The sequence below is a fragment of the Diuraphis noxia genome, unplaced genomic scaffold (genome assembly GCF_037042655.1).
Source record: "Diuraphis noxia isolate RWA-SAM2 unplaced genomic scaffold, SU_Dnox_SAM2 contig0005, whole genome shotgun sequence".
Lineage (NCBI taxonomy): Eukaryota > Metazoa > Arthropoda > Insecta > Hemiptera > Aphididae > Diuraphis > Diuraphis noxia.
In genome coordinates this window covers 41,437,263-41,463,170 of record NW_028301715.1, presented here as the reverse complement: position 1 = coordinate 41,463,170, position 25,908 = coordinate 41,437,263, and the positions used below count along the sequence as shown (strand labels likewise).

The 25,908-nt window shown below is 32.3% G+C and overlaps 2 non-coding genes across 2 annotated transcripts; one reads left to right on the top strand and one right to left on the bottom strand.

The window, feature by feature from the left end:
- Positions 1 to 8,292: 8,292 nt before the first annotated feature.
- Positions 8,293 to 8,365, top strand: TRNAK-CUU (transfer RNA lysine (anticodon CUU)). Its single transcript has one exon. It is a non-coding gene; the product is annotated as a tRNA-Lys (tRNA).
- A 711-nt stretch (positions 8,366 to 9,076) lies between these two features.
- TRNAK-CUU (transfer RNA lysine (anticodon CUU)) lies at positions 9,077 to 9,149 on the bottom strand. Its single transcript has one exon. It is a non-coding gene; the product is annotated as a tRNA-Lys (tRNA).
- Positions 9,150 to 25,908: the final 16,759 nt, after the last annotated feature.

The following is a 25,908-nucleotide window of genomic DNA, read 5'->3' as shown; positions in this document are numbered from 1 at the left end:
CGACGTCTGCGATCCCGTTGCACCACCGCCGGTGGCCGAATAACGTGTATTGGCGACTTACCGCCGATCGCCCTGTGCTCTTTCACGTACCTTCCTTGTCCCCACATCACCACGCCTTTGTCTGCTGCCCTCAATCAGGGGGGGGGAACTTTCGTACGGTTTGACTTCGGGAAAAAACACAAAAAATAACAGCCAATTACGCGTACGGCTCTTATTGATAGGCCTCTCCACACAGCACCAATGATTCTCATCAAGATGTGGCTGGAGTGTTTCCCGGGTCCATTCTGATGAACAAGCCCCAAAAAGGGAGTGTGACCTCCTTTCCCCTGGACGGCGGGACGTCCAACGCTTTGTCATTTCACTTAATATGTTCTTTTATACGGCCGCGACCTGCTTCGGCGGCGACGTTGCAATCACGTCGACTGCAATAATGTTCATCTCAGCCGGTCCAATGTTGGAGGATTCGTCCGGTTGAGCCATTATGGGAGTCGACGCGTCGTCGCCTGTGAACTGCTTTGCATAACTCAATAGACCCGCCAAATCGTCATAATAGTTATGTCTTGGTTGTAATCATCGAATCTGTGTAGCTTGGTCTCCATTTCATCGTATTCGATGTTGCTATTTTTGTTGTTGATAACTTTTCTCATGATGGTCACTTCAATGTGGTCGGATTTCTTGATATTATAAAATGCAGCCATTTTGCAGGTGTATAATAATGCGTGTATAGGTAGACAGAAAAATAAAATGAACCATTTCCAGATTTGGTCTACAAAGCCGATAATTTCAAACAAACCGTTGTTTATAAGTATAGTCAGCTAGTACACAATAATTTATTATAATTGACCAGCGTTAGTTGGATTTTGAGCCCGTTAATTTTTTAAAACACCATTATTATTATTAATATTTTTCAATTGTAGTTTTTCAATAATTGTGTGTGTGTGTATAATGTATAATATTATTTATTATGAGTCTGAATGGAGAAATTGTAACGATGGCGATGATGATGATGACGTATTCTAAGCATTCTTTCAACGAACGCTTTTCGACTATCTGTCGTTGATGTAACGTGCGCTATTGTCAGCTGAGCACGCGATAAACCACAATTGAACTTTGTCAACAGTTTAAAACGGATTTTCGGACGTGTAAACAATTGGATTTTTACGCTTCACTATATGAACTGCATTTTGCATACGATTATCGTAAATCGCCGGTAATTCGCGTGACTCCGCAATTTATTTATATAGTAGGTACCTTATATTAAATTTTCATATTTACTTGCTGCAGTTCGTGAATTGCGCCGATTTTTTTGAATAGAAATTCATAATACACCTACACATATTTCCAATGTGAATTTATCAGAAATTACAAGTGTTACAATAGATGTCTTGTATTTATAAAATATAGGAATTTTATTAAACGAAGTAAAATGCTTACATATTACATGTAACTTTGGCGCAAATGATCTATCGGAAAATAGCTTCTTTTTAATACCATTAATTTTTCTACCCGTGATTTACCTTTGGAATTTATTGCCCTTTATAATATATATGATATATTATATATCTAAGTCTGTTCAAATAATTACGTCTAATTATAAAATTATGTGATGTTAGAACTGTTACAGATTATGAAAATAAACTACAAACACAATGATAGACTTAAAAACATACAAGTACAATCAAATATATATAACTATAGCTATAAATAATTAAGTAAATAATTCATATTCAATATATATATATATGTTTATTTACACGATTTCAACATAGTTTATAACACTGTAATATATATATATATTATATATAATGTTGTTATATTGTGTATGCAACTATACCATACTATACACCTACGATGAGGATTCGACCACGTTCATTACCATTTCAAACGGTTCATATATATACATCACAATATTATGATTATGTCAATTCGTATTGGATTACACGTATTGATATAGGTATAGTTGATACGTATATTAAATATATCTTATGCAAACCGATGATATATATATATAATATATAATATAGATATGCGTTAAGATTTTATTTTAATGTGCAATAATATATGCTAATATGACGTTATTGAATAAGTGCATAATAAATTGGCGTTACAGCTAGGATACTTATTTGTATGGTATACTTTTCAATTTCAAAATCGATATACTATTAATTTTTCCAACTTTTGTGTAGATGAAAACAAGTCGCGTGAAATTCTTAAGCTTATAGCGAAAATAATAATATTATCATAAAAATGAAATTACTGTTCAAATGCAAAAATTAACCATAGGTATTGCAGCAGACCACGTCTAGCCTCGTCTCCCTACGTATATGTCACGTTTTCGTTGCCCCAAACAGAAAACAAGGCGTTTTAAACCCGGAAAAAGGGTAGTTGTCTCGAAACGACTGCAGGGACCTGTGGGTTAGGTCAAACAGGTTCAAGTGTGGCGCCTGCCGATGACCCGTACAGGCTGGGAGAGTCACCTCGACCACTCCGGCGACGACGACGACGAAGCTGTCTTCTCTCGGAGGGGGTCCTGGCCGTCGGCCGGTCGGTCGCGTAGAAAATAATAACATATTATATATAGGTACTATGCGATCGCGCGCCCGCAGTCATTGCCCCCTTTCGCCGCCGCCCGGTGAAGGTCCCGCGGGGGGAAACCAACACGAGTAGTATAATATAATATTATAATAAATATATGTGTGTGCAGCGTATACACCACTGCCGAGCTGCACACGTGCGACTGCCATAATAATAATACACCGTCTTGGACCATATTATACACTGCTGAAGTCCTTTAATACACACTCACTGTACAATACACACACACACACAATAAATGATATACAGGATGGTTCGCCATCAAGCACTGCGATCCCGCCATTTTTTTCGTCAATAAAGCAGTTGTTCAAAATCTGAATTTTTGACATTTTTAAAAATATAACTGCTCATAATAATATAATAAGAATCATTATAGTATAGTGTTCTCGAATTATTGAGATTGTTTGTATACAACTCAAGTGTGAGTGCCCATTTGGGATATACAAACTTCTATTCTTCAAATGGCCACAACTTTAATACCTACTGTAAAATTATATAATGTATATTGTTAATGCCAATTTATAGTCGTATCGATATCGAAATCATAATTCCAATGAGTAGTTTTGGTGATTTTTTACTTGATGTTTGAGATAATGCGGGCTTGGAATATATGTGGTCATGGCGAATTGAAGATTTCAATGATTCATATTAATCTATCAATATTCATAATTTGTAAAAAAACGGCAAAAGTTATTATACCTACATAATACACTAGATCCAATATCATATTTATACACATTTCATATTTTTTTTTAAACTATTTTTAAGGACTTTATTATCCTTAGTAAAAACTTTTTGAAAACCGAGAAACTACTATATAGTTCTAATTTTGAATTCGGCACATCAAAATGTTCAAAAAAAATTATCCAATAAATAATTTTCAATTAAACCAGAGGGTTTTCATTTGAAAAACACAAGTTTGTATCGCCTTGTAGTTGGTACAAAAAAATCTCAAGAATTTGAAAACATTATGGTCTCTAAGTGAAATCACCCTGTATAAAAAAAACTATATATTATATTGGACCTTATATACGCACACATGCCACCGCCCGTTGTGTGTAGTACTCGCGCGCTCGATGTATAATATTTTTTTCCTTTCCTCTTATATTTTTACGGACGACCCGATAGACGTTTATTATTATTGTGGCGGGACGAGCGTGCGATTCCGAGACGACGACAGCGAAGGAAAATACACGATAAATCTGGACTTGTTCCAAACGTAATTATTATTATAATGTTAAATCGTCGCGTAAAATGCGCGTAATTTTTTTTTTTTATTATATTACAACCTACGATGACGATAATAATAATAATAATAATATTATTACAAAGTAGATTCGTATTAATGTGTATGCGCGTACAACGAGATGATGTGGTCGTTATCATTATGCACGTAGCACGTTATATTATTGTACCTATAATAATAATATTATAATGCACTCGCATGTGCACGTAAATTTAACAGCTATGTCTCTCGTTTATTTGACGTACCAAGTGAAACGGTTACTGTTAGTATTGATACAACAAGATCCGTGGTAGTGAAAAAATGATAATAGAATAAATTATTGTGATCACAGTAATAAGTAATAATAGTGCATAAGTTATGGTGACTGATATTATGGATTTTCCTTATGCAGCCATGCAGGATGATTTTTCAAACCAAATAGAAAATCAGAACTCAATGAACACTCATTATTTTAAAGAAAAAAATGTTTTACATATAGGTAGATAATATTTTTAAGTGTTAACAAAATTACATCTCTAATATTATGTAGTATAATTATTAATTCCTAAAACTAGGTTTTTTTTATACCTAGTAAAATGATCAACTACTTATTTTAACATTAGTAATACAGGTAGGACAGGTAGGTAAATCATCTTAATTACTATAATTAGTATTGTCATATTCAATGAATATGTCCATTAAAATGTATTAATGTTAAATTACAGATGTCATCATTACAAATGTATATCATCGTCTAAGCATATTTTTTACTATTTTTATTCTCAATACACTTTCTCTCAACAATAATAAAATCGGTAGATAACTCTAAACCCACTCTAAATTTTAAAGACGTTTACTTGGCCAAAGTAAGAATAATATTTAGTATTAAAATATGAGGTATACTTTTGTTAGGTAATCATTGTAATCTGGTTTTCGAAAAAACGTCAGTGGGTGCAGACCGTAGACTACAGAACATCACAAACATATTCTTTAAACTATTAAACATTATTATAATGTATATCGCTATCATTGTTGATCAAATATATGTTTTTAATTTAATATACCCCCATGACAGGCGATGGGCATCATTCGACCGAGTGAGTCGAACGTTAAATAATTTTGATTTGAGGTTATGCACTATTTTAATATGTATGCTGCAGTAGGTTGCGATAACCTCTTAGAATTTTTGATTTAGCAAAAGAAAGTTAGTAGTACTATATACGTATACATAAAACAATTTCGATAGCGATGGCCACTTAAAACCGAATGGACGGATCGTAATTTCCGTACATAATCGACAGCTACACAGTATGGCGCCACTGCAGAAGACGCACGTGTCACAGAATTAGAACCATAATATATCCAATATTGTATGTGTGCGTCTACGGTCTACACACACACACAGTCACACATACACATGTATGCGGATAATTACGCCTACTCGTGCCGGTTAGGTCATTATAGTTCTGTCTACTCATTGTGCGATAAGAGTTTATAAGACATCGTTAAACTCGAATGCGCGACTCTTACCTACCACGCTAACTATATACATACACGACGTGTATTATTATTATTATTAGTTGTTTTCACCACACGTCACTAAGCCCCAAGGGTCTTCTCTCTTCTTCCTCTCGTCTTCAAAACGGATGATGATAAACTGCAATATAGCAATATAATTAGCACTCATGTTCTATACTATGTCGGTACCGCAGTTTGCGTATTAATTTATAGTAAGATCTCATAGTTTTGTTGACGAAATGTCGGACCCATTAAATATTGCATGTACCCGAACAAAGATTTTCGCGAATTTCCACAGAAATAAAACGAAACGACCGCGTTGAACCATATCAAGTAAAACGAACGAGTCTAACAAATTATAATTTTATAATGTTTTGTTGTTAAATATTTATAGGTACCACCTACCCTACCTCTACGGCTATGGGTATACGTTGTATACAGCTGCAGTGTGTGCACCAAGATTTATCGTATCGCGTCATTTTAGACATATGTATATATATGGTCTGGCTGTTGTGACGAGTTGAGAGGACGTGCGTGAAATTTCGTATTAAAAAAAAAAAAAAAAAACGCGATATGATTAGACGGCGATGGCGTGCAGGAGAGCGGTAACCGTCAGCCGCGACTGACTTTATTATTATATATACCTGTTGTACCACAGTATATAATATTATGTATGAGACCGTTTGTTTCTTTCCAACACGTAATCGAACGTTATTTTTTCGAGAAAAACACAAACCGCTCCGTTATATACCCAACACGTCATTGTGTGTAACACGTAAATACAATATACTACGGTTTATATTATTATATTATATTGTGACGATTTTTAAAATATAATTTCTCCGGTCCGTCGCCGGTTTAATAACCTCGCCGTGGTCTTACATTATGACTTATACATATGTCGGTGTACCGATCTGACTGTACCTTTAAAAAGTACCTATAAGGGACCCACTGAACGCGATTTCCGTTTTTACGATTTTGTTGAATACCATATAATATTATACGGAATGAATGATTTTTTGTTTGTTTTACCGTAATTAATTAAAGTCATTTTATCCACAAAAATACACGGTCTATGATAATAATGATGACCTTCTCCTGTAATAAAATCAACCAAATTTTGTAATTTTATTTTTAAGTAATAGAGGAAAATAATAGAACCCCGTATTTCAGCATTTTAATCTTACACTTTATGATATTATGTCTTAAAAAATAACACAATTTTAACCTATTTAAAAATTACTTTATACCATTATTTGAAAAATAAAAATAAAAATAGGAATTCAATTTGGCTTGTCTTTTTTACCAGTTAAAAAATTATTTACCAAAATCTAACAACCCTACAAGGCCCGAGAAGTTGTACTATATGAAGTATTTTTTTTCTGATGTTATATTATATACAGTATCAACTTATATTATTAAAAATGTATTTGTAGTCAGTACTCGGTATCAACAAAATGTGAGTATAATAATTAATTAGGAAAATACTAATACAAAAAATAATAATAATAAGGTAATTTATTATACTTTCGTGAAAGTATAGTTTATAAATTATGATTAATATAGGTAATAATATTATAACATATTACTATATTTTAACTTGCATGTTGAGGTAGATGTAGTACCTCCGAATATCGAATTTTACATTATAAAATCATAATTCATTAATCTAAGCAGTAATAAATATTTGAACATACATGAGAAATAAATGTTAAGTAATGTACACTTGGGTTTAAGGAAGTTAAATATTGTACGCGTTCGCCTATTTTGAGCATTGCACCTCTACGAGATGTGGAGATCTGCACACGATAAACGTATATAATATATTATTAGGTACCATTATAGGTATACTAAACATTAAACATAATGAGAGTTGGGAGTCGTCCCTCAGACAACTCACAACTATTATGTGGACGTAGAGTGTAAACAGACGTCGTCCTGAAATTTATTTTTGGTAGAAAATAAGTCAATAAATTACTACAATCACTCTTCATCAATAAATTCAACACACTTCTATTATACTTCGGCATTTGTCTAATTTTACAATCAAACATCTAATATTTTGTACGTGCGATATATGTAAATAAATCGTAAATAAGTTGTAGCATAAGTTAAATATAGGTATAACAATAATAAAATAAAATTTAATTTATAGTTGAAGCCGTTGTAGCCTTTTTTTTTTTTTTTGATCAAAAAGAACTTTGACAACTAGGCCATTAGTAAAAGAAATTTTTTTTTGTTATATTTTTAGTGTTTTAAGTATACATTTTCTACATTAAATTAAATTGCTGAAATTTTCACGATAAGGTAGGTATGTTGTGTGCAATATAATAATACGATGCATTTGATGTTGCATCTTCGTCGTTATTTTGAGAGAATTGCGATCCCATTTTCGAACTGCTGAAGCAGTTAAGTACTCAAAAGTCAAAACAGTCTTAATTTCAATTACTTAGCTTTTTAAGTTCAGCGAGACAATCATGTTACAACTTTATGTTGGTTAATTATTTCAAAAATTAAAATAAGATTGTTATCAAAAAAACCATTTAGCACTAGTCAAAAATATTTCGATTTCGATGAAGATATGTCACGTAGTTGCTGGTAATAATTATATTTCTGAAAGTTTTCACCGAATTAAGTCAATATTGTTGTAAAATTTAAAAAACTAATTCATTGACTGATTGACTCGAAACTAAGATAATATGAAATGGTCAATTAGTACATAATATTATGAAATATGAGGTTATGATATTGTGTTATATCTATAGTTTCGCTAGTTTTTTTTTACGATAATATTAATTAGTTTAACTCTGTTAATCATTTAATGTAAAGAATTAAATTGTATTTAACTTGATTAGCAGGACGTATTGGAGTGTAGATGCAAGTGTGTTTGTATTATAAGTTTGTTAAAATATATTAAATTTTAAATAATAACATTTTGACAAATTTTAACAACTGCCCGGCTAGCTCAGTCGGTAGAGCACGAGACTCTTAATCTCGGGGTCGTGGGTTCGAGCCCCACGTTGGGCGACTAAACTTTTGCAGTCATTTTCATTATTTATTTGAATAAAATTTGTTTTATGTTGTTACATCTAAATGCAAATAACTATTAACAAGGAAATATTTATATATAGTTTTTAATTTTCCGCCAGCAGTTTTCAATTTTAAATACAAGTAATTTTCAATTTAGCTGTAATTTTAATCTTTTATAGAAATAGAACCATAATAAAACATGTCTATACTGTCACCATTATGTAAGTGACATACTGAAATACACTAATACAGTCCTAATCAAACGGTAATGAACGGGGGAGAGTATCTTTTTCAAAACATTGTTAACGATTGTTAAAAATCTCTTATTTCTTACCATTATTGACTCTTACGTAGTTTTCATTGAATTGTGCGTGCGGCTGGTGATTGATTAATTTAGGTATAAAACGGTAACCATTAGTTATATTTACACACACACAAATCAAAAAACCGTGTGTACCCACTACCCAGTCCGAAAACATATATTACGTTGAAAAATCCCTTTTTGTGTTGGTTGTAACTTTTAGTTGTTGTGTTCAAAAAGTTGGTTAACCTTACAAAACCTTATTATCAAGTGTGTTCCCAATTATCGGGGAAACTTGATACTAATAACAAAAACAATGTTATGATGTTAAAAAACAATAATTTTACTGCAAAACAAAGAGAGAGTTTTAAAAGTCTGTCGAGCTAAAATAATCAAAAAAATTCTTTCGCCCAACGTGGGGCTCGAACCCACGACCCCGAGATTAAGAGTCTCGTGCTCTACCGACTGAGCTAGCCGGGCTGAATGAAATTTTCTTTTGATATAATACAATTTATTTCTTGATATAACATGTTTTTTATTTTAAGAATACAATATTATAACAATTAGAGTCAAGGGATCAACTAAGTGAACTAATCATGTTTATGAAAACGATTTGATTGTGAAATAAAAAGGTCAATTAATAATTACCCAATCATTAATCATTCCTCTAGAGTTAAAAGCCTAACATTCATACGGTCGAGTGTATTCAAGACAATAGTATTGTTCTTCCCCTCTCTTAAAATATCCTACGTCTACCGTCTCCGCCTTCACTGATCTTGATGGACATAATATATTTCCGATAATCGTATATAATGCTGCAAGTGTAAATTATTAACGAGTGTCGTGCGCTCCTAAACAGCAAACTATTTTTTCATATCAAAATACTAAATTAACTGTCACGAAATAAATGTATCAACGGTTAATCTAAACTATCACAGCAACAGTTTTTAATGTTTGCATACTCGACCTCTGATATTAATGCATTTTAAAAACGGTATGGCTGGTAAAAATAACAATCCACCCAAGATTTTACAGTGTTTTTTTTTTCATGTATATATTGCGGACGATAAAAATGTTCTTCAATAATAATTTCTGACGTGATCGCGTTTTAATAGTGCAGTCGAGTCTCGATACTTCGAGTTTTATTCTTGCCACCCGAAGTGTTCTAAAGTTGTGTTATCGTTTATTCGTTTCTGAGGTATATAACTCGAAAAATACCCAAGTGGAATTTTTTTCCTTTAGATTCTTCGCATGACTCGACTGTTTATTATGTACCTATCTGAATTCGCAAAATAATAATAATAATTGGAACGACACGAAACGTTGTAGTGACTATAGAGTGATACATTGTGATATAAATATTTTTTATATACATATATAATAATATAATATTAATTGATGTACTTTACCATAATAAATAACCTATACACACGTGCCGGATCGTAGCAGCTGGAAACCAGTTTTTCAGAATATTATTATTATTTATTCGACCTTTAATCCGATCACGTCCGTCGATTTAGTAAATTGCTAATTCGCTAGCACGATGACGCCTACCTGTTAAATGCATACCTACATATATGTATATTATGTACCTAGGTACATAAAACATTATACTGGTCCACTGGTAATGCACGTGCAATTTTCAGACTGTCCTCAGTTTAATGGACCGCTCGCGCACAATCTTGCAGCACATAAACGAAGTATCAATAGTGCATTATATAGTCGATCTGCTGCAATTACCTCCGATATCGTGTTGTAGGTTACCGATGAGGTATACGCATTTTTTGCATACCTGTAATAACGGATGAGTGGCTTAATTCGCAGTCGTTCTTTTTATTTTTTCATTTATATTCCAGCACCTATACTGGGTGATTCTTTTATCAAATAACACTTATAGGGTGTTCGTGTGTAAATACCACCTAACATACACCTATAACACACAAACACCACCCAAAACCACCCAACCTTGGGAGGCTATATCTTGTAAACGGATTAACGAAAAATGAAAATTCATTGAAAAAATAGCCTTTTTAGTTTATGATATTTTAAGTATAGGTTGTCATTTGAAAATCAAAAGTTGATAATGGTTTACCTGATAAGAGGGTGAAAATATTTTAAAAATATATAGTTCTAGAACAAGATGGATCTAAAATTTTGAAGAAAAAAATTTGAAAAAAGTCAATAGTTTTAGAAATAATGAGTGTTGTTTGATAAAAGAATCACCCTGTATACTTTTCGATTATACGGCGTGTCCTGTTTCAATAGCCGTACTTTCATATATAATACAGAATATGGGTAAAGGTAGGTAACAGGTCTACATATATTACGAATATTATCTATACCTACAGACAATATCGAGAACGAAATATATGGATATTAGATATTATGTTATATACAGGGTGTTTCTTAAATAATTTATAATAATGTCGGCCTTATTTTGAAAAATAGTGACTCCGTAGGTTTTGCAAGGTCGTAGTCTTATCCATCAGTCGTCAAATAAACCTGTAGGTGAGACGTCTGTGAAGTTGAAAGATTTGCGCCACCACTTGGTCTTATCAAGTCCACGGACTTGCAAATGCAGCGAGTAACTTTAGTTTTTACTCCTCGGTCCACAACCGGAAAAACTGCGAAAGAAAGAATCGAAAGTGCCCGGGTATGATGAGAACAGCTTGGTTATCGTTAAGACCTTATCCACCAGAGAGGGCTCATATTGAACATATTTTGTAAGAACCAAATGTATAACTTGAAAGAACCTGAAAGATCCGAAAACCTGGAAGTCTGAAAAATTATTGTGATAAAAATACTATACTTATACTCATATATATAATATATAAATTGAGTACATCTATAATGCAGCATAATGTATATAAATCTATATCTATCATACATTGAAAATCGTATAAAAATAATAGTTAATTATATCCATACTATATATAGTATATACTGTATATAGTGAACTATTAACCGCAAAGTACCGACTATAAAACTAAAAAAAAAAGTCACAAAAATGAAATGTGTTCAAAAATTATCCTATATATATGACCGTTTCGCTCATAGTGAAAAATGGACACTGCGGTTCACTTTCTGTACACCTTTTAAAAATATAATATATATTATACGTTAGGTACACCCAGTGGCGCCGAAGTCCTAAAAATCTAGCAGGGCGAAAAATATTTCAAGAGGCCCAACATCTTAATATCGAAAAAAATGGCATACCGTTGAGAGGAAAATGGTTAATATGAAGCGGCCCTATCTTAAATTTTCAAAATATGTCGGGCCATGGCCCGACCTTATAATATAAGGTTTGGCGCCACTGGGTACACCTTGCTATATACAAGCACACAAATAGTGAGGAACGATTGCGACAATAAAAGCCACGGGAATGCAATCACACGTACCATCATGTAGATCCTATTACATCATATTATGCTTATTGTAACAACTAACAATAATTGACGACGCTTGTAAATGACATGTTTTTTTCTTAAAAAAAACCGAAGATCTTATATAGCATCACTATATTCACTTCGCTCTGCGTTTCTTCAGCTAGCCATCATACCTATATAACTGCGTTATTTTCATTTGTAAAAACCGACCAGCATGCAAGGGAGGATCTGTTTATTACTCAGGACCTAGCCTATATAACCGTACGTATAGCCGTATAGGTATATATTATTATTGTTATATCCAATACCGCCGCCATGATCTCAGCCCAGCGTGTACCCATAATATAATATATTATATTATGTACACGGAGACAAGTGGTTACTCGGTGTAATGGCGCTCGCAATATAATATAATATTATGTGGCTACCGTGTGTACGCCCGAGAACATAATATTATATTATATTATCGTCGTCGTGGACTTGAATAAATACATAACATTATACGACTTCGATAGCAGTAAAACACACGGCGCACGACGATATAATATGTATATACAATCGAACAATAATAATAATAATAATCGTGTGTTTGAAAACGTATATTATTATGATTATTATTTTATTTTATTTTTACGAAACTGTTTTCAAAAACTCGCGTGGTTATACATCTCGCTCAGTATAATAATGTATAACATCGTTGGTATACAATACATAATATGCGTATAGATAAATCGAATTAACAGTCTTCGAGTGCACCGAAAAAAGTTAGAACTATCTCGTAATTAATTACGTCTCATGAATTATTCATATTGTCATGAAAACCTTTTCGAACAATATCTACCTACCTAAACATTCCGAAATATTATTGTTATTATACACCGAGTGCTCTGCTTAAAACCGTTTTCGAGTGAAAAAATTACGTTTTTTCTCCTTCTCTCTTTTGGTTTAGACAATAATAATAGGTATACCATATTATGCCATCGGACCGTTCGGTCCATTAAAACGACATTAAAATATATTATATTATTATTACTATAAAACGTCCTCTTCTTAAAAATACAAATTGGTATTTTAATCACTTGAAATTAAACATGCGCTTATAGTGTAAGCTTTATTATATTTTATATGTCTGTTGGTTATTGTCGATTATATTATTATTATGCTTTGCTCCGTGTTCTATGTATCTCCGATCAGGATCTAAATACACGTTTTTAGTCGCGTGTAAGTATGTGATAAATATACATATAGGACATAGGTATCGGTAAACCTAAGAGTTTTCGGAACCCCATCATGGTGTATATGTATATAGTATGGTATAATAACATCGCTTCTGTCCTTAAACAGAAAACATTATAATAAAAGGTTAAACGTGTACTTCAGTAGCATTGGTAAATACTTATATTGTATACATATAATAATAATATATGATATGCATCTATCTGCAGCCAACAATAATATTTTATTATATAGTCCCTACCTATTACTTACTTACGACTTACCTACAACATATTATACAGTGTGTATAATTGTAAATTATGTAATAAAATTAAAAATCCGAAAGAGATGCAGATAAATACGAGTATACCTATATAATAAAACGACTAAAATGAGATTCATGAAAAGGGAATCTTTATTTTATTGTTGATATAGGTATAGGTACTGTATAATATTATAAGAAATTACGTACAGAATAAATATTACATTATATAAAAACACTTTTATATGTTTTATATAGTAAAATCTCTAAAGGATCAAAACTCGCCATGGACCGAAATCGATAGGATCCATATAATGTTGGTTGCAAAATAAGCGTTGAACAATTTTTTGATTTTTATAAATGGTTAGCTAGATATTGCTAAAAAAATTTTGAATTTTTTGAACTTTTTCTATCTAAGGCGCTGGAGTGTCTTTTAATCTTCTAAACTAGACTCTATAATTTCATACAAAGATTTAAACTAACTTAATCTTAGTTAAAATGCTACCTAAATAGTCCATTTAAAATTGAATCCACAGCAGCCGACGGACATACACCACTTGAACGTGCCTTAAGCTGACCCTGGTTGTGACCTATCCTAACCAGCTGTCTAACCTTGAAATCCCTCCGGAAAATGTTCACAGTTTACTACTGATTTAAATATTTTCAAGGTTGAAATCGATATTAGGTGGGTTTGACCAATTCCCTTGAGGTAACTATATTTTATTATTATACAATTTATAATAATGTCTAATACTTAAAATATAATTTCTAACTTATCAGTAACTGCAGTTTTAGTGACTTGTAGGCTGCATGTAGCGACTATAATATTATGATGATTTTGCTGTAATATATTTTATTTTATATTTTTATTTTGCCTATATAATATATACATAATGCGTAATACATGTATAATATTTGTATTTTTATGATTATAATACCTATATGTTAAGTTATAAATCGTCCGATCGTTTCCATCATTCACGCGAGTTTTATTTTATTAGGAGTAAGTAAGCAAATGTTTGTTTATGAGTAAGAATGATTGATATTTTTTTTTGAGTGATTTTTGAGAGAAAGGAAAAGAAAGGTGAATAGGCATAGGTTCCTATAGTATTTTATACACTTAAAAGATTTATATCATATTTATGTCAGGTTTTTAGATATTATGTGTGAATTTGATTACTTTTATTTTCCATTTAAGTGTACCTACATAATATCTGTAATGGAGTAGAGATCTCAATTCTATATAGTAACGCGTGTACAGCTTTATTGGAAACATATATTTTGAAAATGTTATCATTTTTATCCACTCCGTTAATTTTTTTTAATCGTAGTTTCCCTTACAAAATATGCATAAATGTATGATGTATATGATACCATAAACGACGATATTGTTATGGTTAATTAATATTGTTCACTACGTTTAAACGACGCAAATTACCACAATCTATTATACGTTTATAATATTATACTGTGATCGTTGAATAATTTATACGCGATCGTATCCTATATCGTCGTGGTCGCGCGCAAATTTCTTTCTAACGGTCTGCCGTACGTATAGTAGTAAGTCTGAGGAGAAAAAAAAATTGCACCTAAGCCAATAATAATACAAAGCGTAAATCTACCGGTTTGCCTCCTACGCCGTGCAACGACCGTTTCATGCATCGTGCATTATTATACATTGCAGTGCGAGTAAGGTCCAACTCCGGTGCTTATCAGAAAATTTAAAATAATATATAAAAATAAATCTCAACTACTGTAACACAATAATAATATACGTATTGTATTATTCAATTGGATTCAGTGCGTAAACTTTATGAAGTTGATACGATTCTAGATAACGTCGTAAATATTATGATAAGTTGTACAACAGGTATATAGTACTTGCTGCCCGTTTAATGCATCGTATCATCTTAACGACGAGTTATCATACAGAATAATTCACCAAGCAAAAGCATTCCCTTTCTCAAATACCTAATGAATTAAATATAATTATAAGGTAAGGTTAAATGTTTGAGAATGTTTGTACTACTTAAATAATTATTAAGTAGAACAAAATAGACTCAGAAATCCTGTGGCGATACAAACTTTTGTATCAAATGAGTACCCCAATTATTTGTTATAAATTATTTAGTTTATAAGATCAGTCTAATACCTATGCTCTAATATTCAGATTTTAAATAACCGTATTACCTATAGGAGAAGTAAAAGGGGGTGAACAATGAGCCTGCTTGGTATATCACATTGCAGTACGTCATATTATGTCATTTCTGCTAAGACTTTATTATAATATAAAATTTTTAAATATGTATCCTTAAATTGCAACATCAATTAATCAAATGGCAAAACTCATAAGTGACGATTCGCAACACTTGGATTCAATAATTATAGTTTCGCAGTGCCTTACAATCGGCTTTATTTTATTTGAATTATATTATACAATGATAATATAATATTATAACACTTACTGCAATTATATTATGTATAATAATGTTGCTGGATTCTGATTATATTTTGGTGTACATATTTTATGGATCCACGCACCAGACACGATATTATTATACTATAATAATGATGTTTAGATAACAATTACTGTTGTTTTAATTCATTTCCATGTGTATATATATACACTATAGTGTATTACAATAAACTCTTACATGTTGGCGGCAACAGTTTCGTTTAACGCAGTGGTCGTTAATCCAAATTGTGTACAACGACGCGTAATTATTATTTATTATTTTATAACTCTTATCTGATTGCCCTTATCGCGCACGTCGTGTTCATTATTCATAATTAATATTATAATACGTATCAGTATCTACAGAATATAGACATATGTTAACTCGATTCGTTTTATCACAATATAAAACGTATTAAGTATAGCAGCAGAATATATAGAGGCACTGTCATCGTATGGTTGTATTATTTTTTGTTAATTTTTAATATTCATCTGTTTTTTTTTCTGGATAATAGTAAGCATATTAAACACTGACATAAAATATTATATTTTATGATAATGCCTGCGCACTGTTTGTTTTATTTAGGTATATATAACATGTTGCTCATGAGTGTCTGAGGGAGACAACAAATTTTAGGCTGACAATTATATTTTTTAAATTTGCAAACAGTAAAATTAAATATTGATACAAAAACCATACATAACCGAAACATTATTAAAGTATTATTGTTTTTTTTTAATTTTTCAAGTGTCCATATATCAAACCGTCGTTCGTATTAGTTTCCTCAGAAACATAGATATGAATAGAATACGATTTGAGATTGAGACACATAATAGTGAACCAGTTTGACATCATGCCGAAATCTTTGCCGCACGATTCTATATAAGTGCACGAGTCGATATAGTATATTATTAGTATATGGAAGTTTCACAATGCAATAATATAATATTCGTTACACAAAGCAACAAACAAGGAAAATATAATGTGTTTGAAACGTAATATAATAATACTGCAGCAACGCGCATAAGATGACAACGGTCGAAGATATATTATTATTATTATATGTTTGTTCAAATCGTAATTCGGAAGGATTTAAAAAAAATATAATTTTTTGTTATTAGTTCCCGAGAAAAATCTAAATAATTATGCGTACCGGCGTACTCAGCGGTGACATTAATTTCATCGAAGCCGGGAATATTTTATCACAGTTAGTAAATCATTTTCAATAGACAGCTTTTCGATATTTAAATATTATAATATTATATAAGCCTTATATTATTGCTGTCTTTAGATTATAGTAACACACAACAGTAGTGAGCAAGTGTATTTGCTGTTGTTTTCTGCTGAATAATCTGCAAATTCTACATTACCTAGCATATTATTATATTGTTTTTGTAGGTATAAGGTATAACCTAAATCATTATAGGGCTAACCTATTACCTATATTGTTGGGCTGACTTAACCTATAAGGCATTACTAAATTGGTGAATATTAAAGTGTTTGGATTTATTTTCTTATTATATTGACTGCGGAATCAGCAACGGCGGCGAGTTAAAGCTTATTAAAACGAATTTAATCCAATACTCTTATTTTATCTATAGATCTGCAAAAACACATTGGCATCATTTAAGAATTTGTTGTCGATTAGTGTCACTTGCGTAGTTGCGTTTCATTAGCATCAAATTTTAAATCATCTCATTACTATACTAACAATATCATGTTTATAGCAGTGTAATGTAGGTTTGATTGAAAACACGGAAAATGAGGGTGTGTTACGTGTTCTTTATCATAAAAAAAAGAGATACTATTACAATATAATACGTATAAAATATTATAAAAAATGACGGATTGAGATTTTGGACGAGCGTTAGGCTCGAAAAAATTAATATTTAGTCGCTCACAAGCGTAATATGTAGGACAAATACCATCTGTCCCGATGCTGTGATTTTCGACGCCCTGCGCAATATATAAAAGCGAGGCCCCTCCTCCCACCTCACGGGCAAGTAACAAGAAAAACATAATAATTGTTACAAATATGCAAAATATCAATAAAAAATCACGGTGGCACTGAGTACCATGTTATATAGACAATAATATTTTCTGATATAAATTAATAGTTATATTATATTACTTTATTAGTGTGTTACCTAAATGAGATTATCGTTTTTAAACGAATCATGATAATTATTACATCGCATTATAGCATCTACAACAACAAAAACAATTACATATAATAACAACAACAGTTTATTATTGAGTTTCTGTCACACTAAGAAATTTCCGATTTTTCGAAGGCCCAATCCGTTCCTACATTTCCATAAATAGATCAAAAGTCAGTCCATAGTTTTTTGTATGAGTTGAGGATATTTTACAGTCAATTTCAAGCTTATTTATGTATAGGCACCTACGCCGCATTGTATACTGTAAACAGTACGGTAACTGACACTGCTTGTTCATTAACATGACAAATCATTGTGTAAAAATGTAAAATACTGAAATATTAAACGGCCATTATTTTTATAATAATATTCTAAATAATCGTTTATTTACGTGCGCCCGTGATGTTGAGTGTACAAAATTAAAATTCATATTGTTATATTCACCCAATGTTTATTTTATAATATTATGATGAGGAATATAATTAATAATTATATAGTAATTACTCATGATAACTATTATTTTTTTTAAATGTTCTATATTTTCTATTCATGTATATTATGTAAATATATGTATTATGCTATAGTACTATACAATCCACATATCGTTGACCGAACTGTATTGTGTATTATATAATTATTATAGTATACGTAATATTGTAAACATCCCGCTAAATCACAGTTAGTTACAGTCGTCTTATTGTTGACTGGTTCGTTGACCTAACTATATAATATGATTGAAATTATATTAATCATTTGGATGTTTTATTTTAATTATTTACTGCAGTTAATAAATAATGTAATATCGTGATTGAGTTTGTGACAGAGAATTTTCGGATATATTATATCAGATAATACCTGTACCCGCTATTCTACGTTTTACTACTAAGTTAACGGCACCGTTTGATTCGCTGCGCGAAATCAAATTTAAAAAAAAAAATAGTAATAACCCATGTGATCGCTATCATAATATATCGTATTTTTGAATCGAGTTGAACTTAAAGATGAATCGAATGAAGCTGAATACTAATTTTCGTAAAAGCATTTTCGAATCATGTAATTTAAATTTAACTATTTTTATAACAAATTATATTGAATATATTCTGTGGGCGTAACACGTTGTTCACTAAAAAAAGCCGTTTCTGTTCAAACGAATATTTTATCCGTCAGTGGTTAAAAATTATATTTTTGTGCACCACTGAGATTTTGATTCACTTTTTTTTCCGAACCAATAATTTTGAATTAAAATGATTTTAGATTTATGACCAGCATTTATACATGCGACTGTTCGCAACGATAAAGAAATATTAAAAATGACGTTTACAAGCAAATATCACGAACTTAGATGAATGAAAAAATATATGTATGAATAGATTTTAGGATAAATATATAAACGAATACATTATGATAATTAAAATGTATCATCACAATATATGTGAATATATGAGAAACAATTATTAAAACTGATTACCTAACTACATATTATATAATGATTGTATTAAAAAAATCATCTGCTTAACAACAATAAAAATAATAACCATAATTTAAGATTTTAACACGATCTCTCCGCGTATCATAATGCAATTTTATGCGACAATGATATTATTATTGTCGATGATAATAATATTATGTGATAAATAATATAAATAAAATACACAAATTAAAGAACCCCACGAGTGTTATTGTTTCTATTACTGCTGAAAACAATAATATTGGCTTCTAGTGTCGTCGGACTATACCAGGTCGAGAATAGAACACGGAATATAGTGCCGTAGGAGAAACGGAAGAGTATTAGAGAGAGAGAGAGTGAGAGAGTGTGTGAGAGTGAGGAACGGATAAAAAATTCACTATACAAGTCTATAGTTATAATAATAATAATAATAATATTATATTATTGTAAGTTGTAACCGTGGTCGCGGTATATAATGCGGTGACCGCCGTCGGATACATAACACCATTATATTATTATAATATATACCCATACCAATACGATATCGAATATTATAAAGGTACTTAGTGGTTTTGCTAGACTGGTTTAATGATTCGGGTCTTCTGGCGAGTGTCGACCGTGCACACACGCGTATAGTATTATGAGCGCCCGCGCGCGCCAACACCAAACTGGTTTGCACGGACAAATCGCCGGCCGAGGGGAACGGTCTCTCGGAGAGCGCGCGCGAGCAATCAAGACGCTCGTGTGTGTGTTTCGTCCGTAATCGGCGACCCGCGCTTTGGTTGCCCTGAGTTTACGAGCTATTATTATTATTATTATTATTGTCGATCTGCGTAAAAAGAGGAAGAATAATAATAATTCGATAAACAAAACTGAACCGTACGGAGTGGAAACCGCGTAAGGCGGGGGGGGGGGGGTAAACTGATCCATACTTACGTCGTTGGCGACGCGGTGATCGCGGTGTGTACCGGGTGATCGATTTAACGCAAGACACGACACCCTTCAGCCATTATTTCAAAAACTATTACAAATGATAATATTAAGTCGTCGTTAAAAATTCTAAAACACATTTAAACAAATTATGTTTTTAATAATTTTACTATCGTTATTCTTTTATCACCACAACAATACTGACATTCGCACTTTTACCAAAAACTTCGTTCTTCGTAACGGTTTAAAAATATCACGAAAAAAAATTATTTTTAAAAAGCGTTGGTTTTCTCAAATAACGAATGTCTTACGTTAAATTGATCACTCCGTATATATAATATTGTTGTAATATTATAATCATTATCATATAGACGGATGAGAAGTATTAAATAATATAATTATATTCTAGTATTGCACTATATATAGGTACTATTATACTATACTATATATATAATTACTACTACCATCTACTATTTAATATTATTGCAAGTCTGCAAGGGGTTACCTCCTCCTGCTCATCTACGTTGGCTCCTATTCCGTCAGCATTTTATTATTATTATTATTATCATTGTATGCGATATCGTCACGAGACGTCGCGCGGGACCGGTTCTCGCGGCTGACGTTTCGTTGGCATAGCAGCCGCAGCTGCACCGCGAGGTCCTGCAGTGACTATCCGATTATAACGATTTATAATAAAAATTTAATAATACGAACGGAGAAAAAGCTAAACGATAAAACGCCTCGCCGAAGGTTATGCTATATTGGAGATTTAAACTTATACTTATTGGTGGCGGCTGCAGTGACGTTTGGTTTTCGCGTTGCTGCAGCTACCGAGGATTTAAAATATTATTGTTAGCAATGTTAGCTGCGAATATTATAATGCTGATATCATTGCACCGCGTGTTCGTTATGATGGACGACGGATAATACGAACCCGAAACGTAACACGCTGCACAACTATATAATATTTAGGTCAACATTTATGATAGAAATATAAATGTCACTAAGACAGTAAGGCATATTATTATAATAATAAATAACACTATGTATATTCAAGCGTCTGCAGTTCTGTTCGTCGAAAGAAAAAATGTCGTGAAGAATATTCGATGACGACATCGCCGGACCACACCAGACAAGACTTGACCTGACCAGACAAGACTTGACCTGACCAGATCTGAATAGACCTGGCAAGACCAGATTTTACCTGGCCGAAGCAGTAGATTTCGTATTCGGGATACGAGAGACGATTTCAATAATATAACAATGCGTGCTAGTCTATATTCTATATATAACGTCATTGTATCCCTCCGTTTTGTTGTGGTTTATATATAGCAATATAGCGGCAAGCGTGTGTGCTGACTGCGGGGGCTTATGTATATAACATCGGTTTTCTTGTCAGTAAGTCAATTGTACGAGGATTTTTACAACGATCCGAAAAGGACTGCAAAAAAAAAATAAAAATACCAACAATTAATATCGCCATTATATATGTGCTACAACCGAGAACGGAACTCCGCATCAGTCACCATTAAACATCGTGGATCTACCCCCCGAACAGCGTGTAAACGGGGTCGAAATCGAAAATATGATTAATTATTATCATTAACTGCAGCGGTGACGCCGGCGCAAGTGGCTCGTCGTCAGCTGTATACAATAAGTAGATAACTGCATAGTAGAAGTGACCGCGGATCGCATCTGCCGTGACCTTTGCAGGACTTTTGGCGTGGACGCAGCACCGAAATCGACGTCGATTAGTATACGTCACACTTATATTACATCGCACGAGGGAGAAGGATGCTGGCCAATTATAGCGGTCATCCTTCGACTACGCGTCATGTCTCCCGGAACCTGTTGCGGTAAAGGTCGGCAAAGGTTTGGTCATACCAATGCATTGGGCAAAGATTTTTTACAAAACCAACAGATTACGAAGGATGACTGGTGCTAATCGTGATCTTGCATGTCGACATCTGCGGATGTATCATTTTGTTTCATAGTTTTCGGAGCCATCGCACGGCGGCATGTCAAATATAACATGCGTAATAGGCAATGTAACGACTACTGATAAAAAAAAAACCGAAGAAATTGATTCGATATTTTTTTTAACGCGACTTTATTCAATCACGCGGACGGGGTTATAATATATAGACGCGGTACTTGTCAACCGGTCGCGGCAGAGGGGATACCTATATAATCTATAACGACTATAACATAAACTATATTATACCTACATATAAATTATTAAAGCACGATTTGTACATATTGTATTGATTATTTTTCTCCTACAGTCCTATGCACCTAAGTCCATACCTATAGGTTTTTTTATATTTAAATTGATCTTGCAACTACCAACGAATGTGCATGGAAAATAATATCGATTCAACAATTATTATTTTCATAAAACTTTATAGGCTCGCGCATTTAATCGTAAGTATATAATTACAGTAAGGTGTATTATAATCGAAAGCTGTCAATAACGCGACCTGCATATATATATTAATATATTACGTAGAAGGTAGGTATACTTATTATTTTTAATGAAAGGCGTTTATATATTATAATATAATAAAAATTTATAGGACGTAATACGCTATATATAAATCATTCAATTATGACTATACCAATAGTGTATACAAAGAACCTATATTTGTTAAAATATAAATTTGCATATACTATACGAAAGTTTTGAATAATAATTGCAAAATATAGGGTATACTTATTATGTGTATCGTAAATATATTATATTTTATAAACAATAGCGGCGTTTAACAATTTCATCTTTATTATGTATGAAAGATTGTTAAACGTGCGTACGTATGACAATTGGGAATATAGAAAAGGAATGGGAAATGGGGATGGTGGCGGTCTCGAGGAGAATAAGAAAATTATATCACTTAATAATATGCAACAGCTGTAGGACTCGATAAGTTTAGACAAAAACACAAGCTTTTTCCGCCATTCAACCTTTCTATCAGGTGACGATTTTAAGTTTTGGGGATTAATATTAGTTGCATATTACAATTCAGTAGTTAGGTTTTTTTTTTTTTGTAACGATGGCACTTGTTATTACTATCTGGATTTTGAAAGACTATAATATTTATCGGCTGCATAACACACCACATTGTTCATGAAAAAGTATTCGATTGGGGGGGGGGGGCGTCACTTGCAAAAAGTGCCATCCCTGCAGGATACTGTCATAAACAATTTGCAATATTGTAACGTTCATAGGATATTATAATATTATATCGTTCCGCCTCCCGACACGATGACTTTCGTCGTATTTATAATATTGAAACGTGTCCGCAATGGGAGGCGAGCGCGTCTTCCGCTGGTGCGATGGTTATTAAATAAACGGCTGCGGGCAAGAGTTTTATAGTGTACGTGCAACACATTTCCTAGTCTGGCCAACTGCTTGATTAATGCGGTCGTTAATAATAATATTATTATTATCGGCCGATGTAAATTGGCGTGAAATTCGCATCGGCCGCCGTCGCTGTAGCAGTCGGTCATCTCGCGGGCCTCGTCCGCTGCGCGCGCACCGCGACTATCGCTGGTTCGTAACATAATATAAAAACATATAATATTATTATAATACACTTATACTATTATAGCAATAACTACACGCGAAGTGTATTAGAAAATTTTTACATTATAATAACACACGCGTACCGCTTAATTAACGGATATTTACAACATCCGTGGAAATTACCAATTACCGGACGACGGTATATTTTTTTTAAGTACCATACACATCATTTATTTTTAGAACAACAACCGGTTTCATCGGAGCCTAAATTTAGTTTGCGTGCACAGGTTAATATAGGTCCTCGTCGTCTTTCTATATTTTAATGTAGTAATATAATAATATGTATTATATGCGCGAAATTAATTTCAGCGAACAAAAAAAAAATCATATCATTTTTGCAATCATATTTTATTATAATTTATTAGTCGGATTATTGAAACTCTTTACATAATGCCATTTTTTTAAACGACTAATACTTTCAAAAAAATTAAATGATTAATATTTTAGCAAAAACGTAGCCCACCAGATTATTGCCCTCTTCTAGCACTATAATATACGTTTTTACGGTAAAACTAAAATTTAGTGAGTACCTAGTACTCAGTCTGCGGAAGTTCAAGTTTTTACTACTGAAAATCATCGGTTTGATGTCCTCTTGGCTCTTAAGTTTTTTTTCGTAAGAGATATAATTTCAACTGACGTTAGGCGTGGTTTGAAAACGTCAACGATTTTATACTAGACAATATTATATTAGTTATCTATAAACACATTGCAAGCTTATTACTACGCCGCACTTTTATCTTTAGATTTACGACTTGTAAGCATTATTTTCCTTGATCGTATTTACTAGACTCGTTTCAGGGACGCATTTATTCGAAATCATACCTACTTCAAAAGTGTGTTAAAACTATAATAATATAGTACAACAGTCTGCTGCGCATATCGCGTCAAAATAAATTGTAAATTTACGATTTGAAAAAAAAATATTTTGATGATTATTATCGCTATGGGTATCGTTAAGTTTAACGTGTAAAGGAAAAACGATTACATAAATAATTGTACGTATATACATATATACACATACACATAGGCTCGTTGAACACGATGCTCATTATTCGTACATATATATACCTACAACTACAACTATATAGATAACTACCATGTGGCTGTGTGTGTATATGTAATTTATTTTTCGTGCTCGATAATTTCAGTCCCGTACATCGTACAGAGCAACGCGTATATTATACCTTCTAATATAACCTTCTAAATCGGGAACACGTCGTGTGCGTAACGAAGGTATCTATACTTTTATGTACAACACCAATAAATAATATTCGTACGCCTATATTATAATTTTATAATGTGTAGGATGTATATTACAATAGTTTCTTAATCACTGCTGCACGTGTTTAACGATTTACAAGGTGCCAATTTTTCTGATACGCCGACGCGACAGCTGAAGTACATTACGACCACCGCATAACCGAGTTCAGTGTAAATAGGTAACATAAACGTGTAATATTATTTAGTCTATAATAGTGTTATCCTAACACTGAGCAGGTTTTGCGTGTATAATGCGATAAAATATTATGATATAATATAATACTGTACAGTCGTTGCTGCCTGCATAATATATAATATTGTATACATGAGACATGTCATCTAAAGTGTGATAGAAGAATATATAATAGTTACCGAAGTGGTTACATTGTTACATGTAAAATGTAATTAAGGTGTGGTATCATAACAAAATCGCGATAAGTGAAACCACAATATAAACATTTATATACCATTTTAGTTTGTATTTTGTAACTTAAAATTGGTGATAAAATAGTAGCATAGAACAATAGTATAGTATATTTAT